Source organism: Danio aesculapii, chromosome 6 (assembly GCF_903798145.1).
Source record: "Danio aesculapii chromosome 6, fDanAes4.1, whole genome shotgun sequence".
Lineage (NCBI taxonomy): Eukaryota > Metazoa > Chordata > Actinopteri > Cypriniformes > Danionidae > Danio > Danio aesculapii.
Genome location: NC_079440.1, coordinates 62293022 through 62303851, shown reverse-complemented (window position 1 = coordinate 62303851; position 10830 = coordinate 62293022). Strand labels below are relative to the sequence as shown.

The following is a 10830-nucleotide window of genomic DNA, read 5'->3' as shown; positions in this document are numbered from 1 at the left end:
TTAAAAAAATGATAAAAACTAATCCTTGATGTTGAGCCGGCGCTCTGACCCGGTGTTACATCGCTCGGATTACTGCCTAATATTTCATTACACGCACAAAATCCACAGTCGTATATCTGGTGCAGGTGAGTCGGTATTAATCACCGCGCATTAAAACTCAAGTGCACACTAACAAGGGCGCATTCTGGACGCCGCAGCACACGCAGATGCACTGGAAAATGTTATTATTATTATTATTTAATAAAACTGAAAGGCCCTGTTTGACTTAAATGTGAACATGTATTTGTTGCACTAAAAACTCAAGTGCAGACTAACACTTCGGCATCACAAATAACAAAATTCAATAAAATATATTATAAATAATATAATAAAATTATATAGCAGCATTGGTGAGAAGGAGAGATTTTTTTTTGGCTATTTTACAATGCACCAAACGCAGGTGCACACTAACAAGTGCACACTAACACTTTGGCATGACTAATAACAAACAAACAATAAATAAATCAATGAAATGTACAATAAATAATATAATACATTTATATAACATATAACACAGCATTGGCGAGCAGGAGAGACTTTATTTAGTCTCTTTTACCACACAATAAACACTAACAAGGGTGCATTCTGGAAGCTGCATCGCATACAGACACATTAAAAAATGTTATTATTATTATTTTTTTTAATAAAACTGAAAGGCCCCGTTTTACTTAAATGTAAACATGTATTTCTTGCACTAAACTCAAGTGCACACTAACAAGGGCACACTTACATTATGACATCACAAGAAATATGTATATTTATAATAAATAATATAAATTTATATAACATATAACACAGCATCGGTGAGCAAGGGAGTCTTTTTTTAAGTCTCTTTTACCGTGCACTAAACTCAAGTGCACACTAACAAGGGCACACTAACACTTTGGAATCACAAATAATAAAAAAATTAAATATAATACATTTATATAACATATAGGATTGATGAGCAAGAGAGACTTTTATTTAGTCTCTTACTGGGTACTAAACTCAAGTGCACACTAACAAGGGTGCATTCTGGAAGCTGCATCGCATTCAGACTCACTTAAAAATTGTATTATTATATTTTTTAATAAAACTGAAAGGCCCTGTTTGACTTAAATGTAAACATGCATTTGTGGCACTAAACTCATGTGCACACTAACAAGGGCACACTAACACTTTGGCATCACAAATAACAACAAAAAAAAAAAAGACATACAATAAACAATATAATAAATTTATATAATAGCATTGATTAGCAGGAGAGACATTTTTAGCCTATTTTACCATGCACTAAACTCAAGTGCACACTATCAAGGGCGCATTCTGGAAGCTGCATCGCATGCAGACACACTGAAATATTTTATGATTTTATTTTAATAAAACTGAAAGGCCCTGTTTGACTTAAATGTAAACATGTATTTGTGGCACTAAACTCAAGCGCACACTAACAAGGGCACACTTGCACATTGGCATCACAAATAACAAAAAAATAAAATATAATATAATACATTTATATAACTTATAACACAGGATTGATGAGCAAGAGAGACTTTTATTTACTCTCTTACTGTGTACTAAACTCAAGTGCACACTAACAAGGGCACACTTACATTATGACATCACAAGAAATATGTATATTTATAATAAATAATATAAATTTATATAACATATAACACAGCATTGGTGAGCAAGGGAGTCTTTTTCTAAGTCTCTTTTATTGTGCACTAAACTCAAGTGCACACTAACAAGGGTGCATTCTGGAAGCTGCATCGCATACAGACACATTAAAAAATGTTATTATTATTATTTTATAAATAAAACTGAAAGGCCCCGTTTTACTTTAATGTAAACATGTATTTCTTGCACTAAACTCAAGTGCACACTAACAAGGGCACACTTACATTATGACATCACAAGAAATATGTATATTTATAATAAATAATATAAATTTATATAACACATAACACAGCATTGGTGAGCAAGGGAGTCTTTTTTTAAGTCTCTTTTACCGTGCACTAAACTCAAGTGCACACTAACAAGGGCACACTAACACTTTGGAATCACAAATAATAAAAAAAATTATATAATACATTTATATAACATATAGGATAGAGAGACTTTTATTTAGTCTCTTACTGGGTACTAAACTCAAGTGCACACTATCAAGGGCGCATTCTGGAAGCTGCATCGCATTCAGACGCACTGAAAATTTGTATTATTATATTTTTTAGTAAAACTGAAAGGCCCTGTTTGACTTAAATGTAAACATGTATTTGTGGCACTAAACTCAAGTGCACACTAACAAGGGCACACTAACACTTTGGCATCACAAATAACAACAACAAAAAAAGACATACAAAAAACAATATAATAAATGTATAACAGCATTGATTAGCAGGAGAGACATTTTTTGCCTATTTTACCATGCACTAAACTCAAGTGCACACTAACAAGGGTGTATTCTGGAAGCTGCATTGCATGCAGATGCACTAAAAAATTTTATGATTTTATTTTAATAAAACAGGAAGGTCCTGTTTGACTTAAATGTAAACATGTATTTGTGGCACTAAACTCAAGTGCACACTAACAAGGGCACACTTACACATTGGCATCACAAATAACAAAAAAATAAAATATAATATAATACATTTATATAACTTATAACACAGGATTGATGAGCAAGATACTTTTATTTACTCTCTTACTGTGTACTAAACTCAAGTGCACACTAACAAGGGCACACTCTAGAAGCTACAGTGCGTGCAGACGCACTGAAAAATGATTTTATTTTAATAAAACTGAAAGGGCCCGTTTGACTTAAATGTAAACATGTATTTGTGGCACTAAACTCAAGTGCACACTTACACGCTGGCATCACAAATAATGAAAAAAATTATATGACATATAATAAACAATATAATAAATTTATTTAATACAGCATGGATGAGCAGGAGAGACTTATTTTAGCCTGCTTTACAGAGCACTAAACTCAATTACACACTAACAAGGGCACATTTTAGAAACTGCATCGCATGCAGACGCACTGAAAAATGTTATTATTATTAATTTTTTAATAAAACTGTTTGACTAAACTCAAGTGCCAAAAACTCAAGTGCACACTAACAAGGGCACACTAACACATTGGCATCACAAATAACAAAACAATTCAATGAAACAAACAGTGTAAGAAATCATTTTCCCAGTACTTGGGTTGCGGCTGGAAGGGCAACCCGCTGCGTAAAACATAAGCCAGAATAGTTGCCCGCTGTGGCGACCTCTGATAAATAAGAGACTAAGCTAAAGGAAAATTAATGAATGAATATAATAAATGATATAGAATATTTATATAAACACAGCATTGATGAGAAGGAGAGACTTTGTTTTGTCTTTTTTACTTAGTACTAAACTCAAGTGCACACTAACAAGGGCATATTCTGGAAGCTGCAGCGCATGCATATGAACAGAAAATGTTATTATTATTATTATTATTTAATAAATATTAGTTATTTAAATGTTATAAATAAATAAATGTTATTATTTAATAAAACCAAAAGGCCCTGTTGACTTAAATGTGAACATGTATTTGTTGCACTAAACTTAAGTGTACACTAACAAAGGCACACTAACACTTTGGCATCAGAAATAACAAAAAATATATAATAAATAATATAATAAATTGATATAACATATAACAAAGGATTGATTAACAAGAGAGACTTGTTTAGTCTTTTACCCAGCACTAAACTCAAATGCAAACTAACAAGGGTGCATTCTGGAAGCAGCAGTGCATACAGACGCATAGGAAAACCTAATTATTAATATTATTTAATAAAACCGAAAGGCCCTGTTTGACTTAAATGTGAACTTGTATTTCTTTCACTAAACTCAAGTGCACACTAACAAGGGCACACTAACAATTTGGCATCACAAATAACAAAAAAAATATACATATAAATAAATAAATAATCTGATAAATGTATATAACAGTATTGGTGAGCAGGGAAGACACTTATTGTTACTTTTAACATGCATTAAAAATCAAGTGCACACTAACAAGGGCGCATTCTGGAAGCTGCAGCGCATGCAAACACAGAAAAAGGTTATTTATTATTATTTTAACAAAACTGAAAGGCCCTGTTTGACTTAAATGTAAACATATATTTGTTGCACTAAACTAACAAGTGCACACTAACAAGTGCACACTAACACTTTGGCATCACAAACAACAAAAAATATAAAATAAAATATATAATAAATAATATAATAAATTTATATGACATATAACACAGGATCGATAAACAGGAGAAACTATTAGTATCTTTTATCCAGCACTAAGTGCACACTAACAAGGGCACACTAACACTATGGCATCCCAAAAAACAAAAAAGCCAGTTTCTTTTCAGTTACATTCTCAGATTAGGTCTGTCTGAGATTTTAGGGCGTGGCTATCATACTTAACCACACCCCTTGAGCTGTCATTTTGACAAACAGAAGTGCTGAGCAGGAGGAGTCTGTTAGGTTGTAATGACTCTCCTCAAACCCTTTTCCCCATCTTTCAGAATGAAACGCCCACTTTACTACATCCAATCAGCTCATAGTAGAAAAACAAGCCACGCCCACTGTTTTCTCATTTAATATTATGTTTCTCTAGGAACTGAATCGCAACACACACACAAAAACGGCTGCAGCTTCCGGTTCATGCGGACTTTAGGTATTAAGGTACGTTTTAGGTATTCATATGTACCTGTTGAAAGGGTTCTGCCCCAGTGAAATGCTTTCTACCTTTATTTCTGAGCGTTATCTGACAAATCAAACAGCGTCCCTGACTGGTTTCATATACACCATCAGATAGAGAGGCGTCCTCTGTTTTTTTCTGTCTGCTTTGCATGTGATAATGAAGCCACTGGGAGACAGAAAGAGGAACAGGGTGAGCCTGCGATTGGCCACCGAACAACTGGAGAAAAACGTGTGACGAGTGTGAAAATGAAGCAGGACGTGCAGATGATGATGAAGATGATGATCTGGTCAGTCCAAATTAAGATTGCATCGCTGCCCTAGTTAGCAAATCATCAGAGATACAGCGATTGGCATCGATGCATTTCACACACACGCACGCACACACAGAAAGGAAAATAGTTCACATCAGCAGGGACACACATATGCACACACACACACACGCCCTTGTCCAAAAGTCTGACAGTGTGTGTAAACCTGAGCTAAAAAGCGACCCATCAGCAGAACGCATGTGTGTCCGTAGGCATGGACCCGTATAAGATTCTGCCAGTAAGATCACCTTAGATAAAAACATCAGCATTTCACAGTATTGTAATTAATGCTCTAAACAAAGCTCTTTTTAAATGTCTGGATAAAAAAACAAGAACGTGTTGTTGAATATGAAGTAAAGCCACTGCACACTTCAGCTATACAGCAAGATCGGATGTTGGTTTATAAGTGATTTGTTTTACAGACGCTTCCTGAATCGTAGGCTGACCAGTAGCTTTAGATGTGGAGGGTCATTTACTGCTGGAGATACTGTTGGACTAAATAAATAAACAAATAAATAAGTCTTTAACAAAAATGAATAAATAAATAAAACTTGCATATACAGTCAGAATTATTAGCCCCTCTTTATTTTATTTTTCTTTTTTAAATATTTCCCAAATGCTGTTTCTCAGATTGAGGAAATGTTCACAGTGTGTCTGATAATATTTGTTCTTCTGGAGAAAGTCTTATTTGTTTTATTTCAGCTAGAATAAAAGCAGTTTTTAATAGTTTAAACACCATTTTAAGCTCAATATTATTAGCCCCTTTAAGCTATATTTGTTTTCAATAGTCTCCAGAACAAACCATCATTATACAATAACTTGCCTAATTACTCTAACCTGCCTAGTTACCCTAATTAACCTAGTTAAGCCTTTAAATGTGACTTTAAGCTGTATAGAAGTGTCTTGAAGAATATCTAGTCTAATATTATTTACTGTCATCATGACAAAGAGAAAATAAATCAGTTATTAGAGATGAGTTATTAACACTGTTATGTGCAGAGATGTGTTGGAGAAATCTGCTCTCTGTTAAACAGAAATTGGTGAAGGAATAAACAGGGGGGCTAATAATTCTGACTTTAACTGCACCACAGGAGGGGGATAACAGAAAATGTTTGCTGTTTTAAAACCTTGACTTTCCCAAACTGTGGTAAACATTGAAACCGGTTATCATACCATGCCTAGTGTACGCTATAAAATATGTCAGTGAATATTCAACGGTAAAAACAAAACAAAACAAAAAAAAATGCTCCAGTAAAAATCTGTAACCTGTTTAACAGTAACGCCTTGTTCACAGTAGTGCCATTGGCATTATTGCTTTCCATTAGGCTTGTTAGACCTCACACAGCGCCGCAAGAATCCAAATAGTCCTTGCTGCAGCCTGTAGTGCACTACTTTGAAGTGTGTTTTGTAGTGTGCATGCACAGCATAACATACTGCATGGCTGCATCCGAAATCACATATTTCCATACCATATAGAATGTACTTTCCAAACAGTTGTGTAGTAAAATCAAATGTAGTGCATACTCGAGTAGTGTCCATTACTTTAGTCTGTAAACCTATTCTCGGATTCACACTCCGGAGCTGAAGGTGGCAGTTTTGCACCAAAACACTGGATGCCAACCACCGTAAAAATACAGGGAGCAGATGCTGGTTATGTAGTGGACATTGTAAGACATCTATTATAATGTCAATGGATGTGACCTGCATGCCTACTGAGATGGTTGGGAATAGGGTTGGGGTAGGTTAATAACACGCACTGTAATATGTAATTTAATGACTACATTAATTTATATGCTTGCAGGCACGTTGACGAAATAGACATAATTATTCTAATGTTCATTCATTCACGAAAACATTTATTTATTTATATATATATATATATATATTTATATTTATATTAAACAAACTTTATATTGAATATCTAATATTCGAATAATCACAAAATTTTTTTTTATCAATGTCACAACATAACCAATGCAATATTGTAGACTGTAAAAAAATCACTTAAATAAGTCAGTAAACTTGTAGCTTTTAAAATGATTAGATGACTTTACTTTAAATAAGAGAGTAAACCGGTAGCTTTTAAAATGATTAGTTGACTTTACTTAAAATAAATGAGTAAACCTGTAGCTTTTAAAGCAATTAGTTGACTTTACTTAAAATAAATGAGTAAACCTGTAGCTTTTAAAGCAATTAGTTGACTTTACTTAAAATAAATGAGTAAACCTGTAGCTTTTAAAATGATTAGTTGGCTTTACTTTAAATAAGAGAGTAAACCTGTAGCTTTTAAAGTGATTAGTTGACTTTACTTAAAATAAATGAGTAAACCTGTAGCTTTTAAAGTGATTAGTTGACTTTACTTAAAATAAGAGAGTAAACCTGTAGCTTTTAAAATGATTAGTTGACTTTACTTAAAATAAATGAGTAAACCTGTAGCTTTTAAAATGATTAGTTGACTTTACTTAAAATAAGAGAGTAAACCTGTAGCTTTTAAAGTGATTAGTTGACTTTACTTAAAATAAATGAGTAAACCTGTAGCTTTTAAAATGATTAGTTGACTTTACTTAAAATAAATGAGTAAACCTGTAGCTTTTAAAGTGATTAGTTGACTTAACTTAAAATAAATGAGTAAACCTGTAGCTTTTAAAGCGATTAGTTGACTTTACTTAAAATAAGAGAGTAAACCTGTAGTTTTTAAAGTGATTAGTTGGCTTTACTTAAAATAAGGGAGTAAACCTGTAGCTTTTAAAATGATTAGTTGACTTTACTTAAAATAAGTGAGTAAACCTGTAGCTTTTAAAGTGATTAGTTGACTTTACTTAAAATAAATGAATAAACCTGTAGCTTTTAAAGTGATTAGTTGACTTTACTTAAAATAAATGAGTAAACCTGTTGCTTTTAAAGCGATTAGTTGACTTTACTTAAAATAAGTGAGTAAACCTGTTGCTTTTAAAGTGATTAGTTGACTTTACTTAAAATAAATAAGTAAACCTGTAGCTTTTAAAGCAATTAGTTGGCTTTACTTAAAATAAGAGAGTAAACCTGTAGCTTTTAAAATGATTAGTTGACTTTACTTAAAATAAATGAGTAAACCTGTAGCTTTTAAAATGATTAGTTGACTTTACTTAAAATAAATGAGTAAACCTGTAGCTTTTAAAGTGGTTAGTTTACTTTACTTAAAATAAGAGAGTAAACCTGTAGCTTTTAAAATGATTAGTTGACTTTACTTAAAATAAGGGAGTAAACCTGTAGCTTTTAAAATGATTAGTTGACTTTACTTAAAATAAATGAGTAAACCTGTAGCTTTTAAAATGATTAGTTGACTTTACTTAAAATAAATGAGTAAACCTGTAGCTTTTAAAGTGGTTAGTTTACTTTACTTAAAATAAGAGAGTAAACCTGTAGCTTTTAAAATGATTAGTTGACTTAACTTAAAATAAATGAGTAAACCTGTAGCTTTTAAAATGATTAGTTGACTTAACTTAAAATAAATGAGTAAACCTGTAGCTTTTAAAATGATTAGTTGACTTAACTTAAAATAAATGAGTAAACCTGTAGCTTTTAAAGTGATTAGTTGACTTAACTTAAAATAAATGAGTAAACCTGTAGCTTTTAAAATGATTAGTTGACTTTACTTAAAATAAGAGAGTAAACCTGTAGCTTTTAAAGTGATTAGTAGACTTTACTTAAAATAAGGGTGTAAACCTGTAGCTTTTAAAATGATTAGTTGACTTTACTTAAAAAGGTGAGTAAACCCATTTGCTTAAAATGTATTGTTAAATGAACTATGTTAAATCAAATAAACAGTTCTAAGTTATGATGGATTTACTTCCTTTTTAAATAATCTCTTTTTACAGTGATGCTATATATGGTCCAGCAGCAGCGGCAGCAGATTTGACAGTGTTTTCAGTGTGACTGTAGCACAGCTGTTTCACACACAGCGTTGATGTTCCAGTAACAAGATGCTTTTTCCAACAAGTAGTGCTGTGAAAAAACACAACATGACATGTTTTTGTCTCACTGTATTCCACACATACAAACGAGCGGCTCCAGACGAACCAAAACCTCCTCCAGATGACAAGATACATCTCACACTGAGACAAGAAACCAAAATCTCAGCCCCTGGGATTCTGATTATTTCATTAAAAAGACAACAAGTCGACCAGATATACAAACACACACACAAGCTTATTTAACTGCTCATTAATGCAAATATATTATCAATCCTTCACAATCATTTAGACGTGTAGATATGACAAAGGGGATCAACTGAGCATTATAATGAGGACTAAAGAGATTTAAGGATAGGTCTCTGTCATTCATTCATTAATTTTCCTTTGGCTTAGTCCCTTATTCATCAGTGGTCACCACATCGGAATGAACCACCAACTATTTTGGCATATGTTTTATGTAGCGAATGCCTTTCCAGCCACAACCCAGTACTGGGAAACACCCAAACATACTCATTCATACACACACTCATACACTACGGCCAGTTTAGTTCATCAATTCCCCTATAGTGCATGTGTTTGGACTGTGGGGGAAACCGGAGCACCCGGAGGAAACCCACGCGAACACAGGGAGAACATGCGAACTCCACACAGAAACGCCAACTGATCCAGCCGGGACTCGAACCAGCAACCTTCTTGCTGTGAGGCAGCAGTGCTAACCACTGAGCCAACGTGGCACTCAGACTCAGACAGGTCTGTCATGATAAATAATTTTTATTGTATAAATTATTGTCACTGAAAATATTAGTCAGTCATATTATTGTATTTTTAATAACAGTTTGTGGAGAGCAAAATAATGCACAAATGTCGACAGCGCACTCTAGTGGATTCTTCATCTGAAACGTGCAAAAGTCAGCAAATATCTTTCAGATTTTTTAAAAATGTAAATAGCGCCCTCTAGTGGATTTGTCATTTGAAATGTCCAAAACGTACCCTAATACATGCATTTCAGATACACAAAATCATAACAGCACCCTCTAGTGGATTTTTCATCTGTAACATACAACAAAATAAATCCTAACTACCACATTTCAGATAAAAAAATGTAAATAGCGCCCTCTAGTAGACTTGTCATCTGAAACGTGCAAAACGTAAGCTAATTCATGCATTTTGGATTCACTAAGGCGTATACAGCTCCCTCTAGTGGATTTTACATCTGAAACGTGCAAAAAAACGTACATTAAGTAATGCATTTCAAAATAAATAAATGTAAACAGCGACCCTCTAGTAGATTTGTTATCTGAAACGTGCAAAACGTAAGCTAATTCATGTACTTCAAATTTACACAAATGTAAACAGCACCCTTGTCATCAGAAACATGCAAAAAGTCAGCAAAATCCTTTATTTCAAATTTTTTACATTTAAGTGGATTTGTCATCTGAAATGTTCAAAACGTTGCCTAATTCATGCATTTCAGATTCAAAAGATCACAGAAAGCGCCCTCTAGCTGTTGTCATCTGAATCATACAACAAAATGTGCATTAAGTGAAGTATTTTAGATAAACAAAAACATTGACAGCACCCTCAACTACCACATTTCAGATAAAAAAAAAAAATGTAAATAGCGCCATCTAGTGGATATGTTATCTGAAACGGGCAAAACGTAAGCTAAATCATGTGTTTTGGATTCACAAAAGTGTATACAGCACCCTCTAGTGAATCTAGTGAATGTGCAAAAAATATAAATAAATGTAAACAGCGACCTCTAGTGGATTTGTCATCTGAAATGTACAATAAAACGTACCCTGGGTAAT

General features: G+C 33.2%; 1 protein-coding gene across 1 annotated transcript in view; it reads right to left on the bottom strand.

Moving 5' to 3' along the window:
- The window catches only part of LOC130230247 (neurexophilin-2), a 107750-nt gene that overhangs the window by 78142 nt on the left and 18778 nt on the right, over positions 1-10830 (bottom strand). The gene's annotated exons all lie outside the window — the stretch shown is intronic.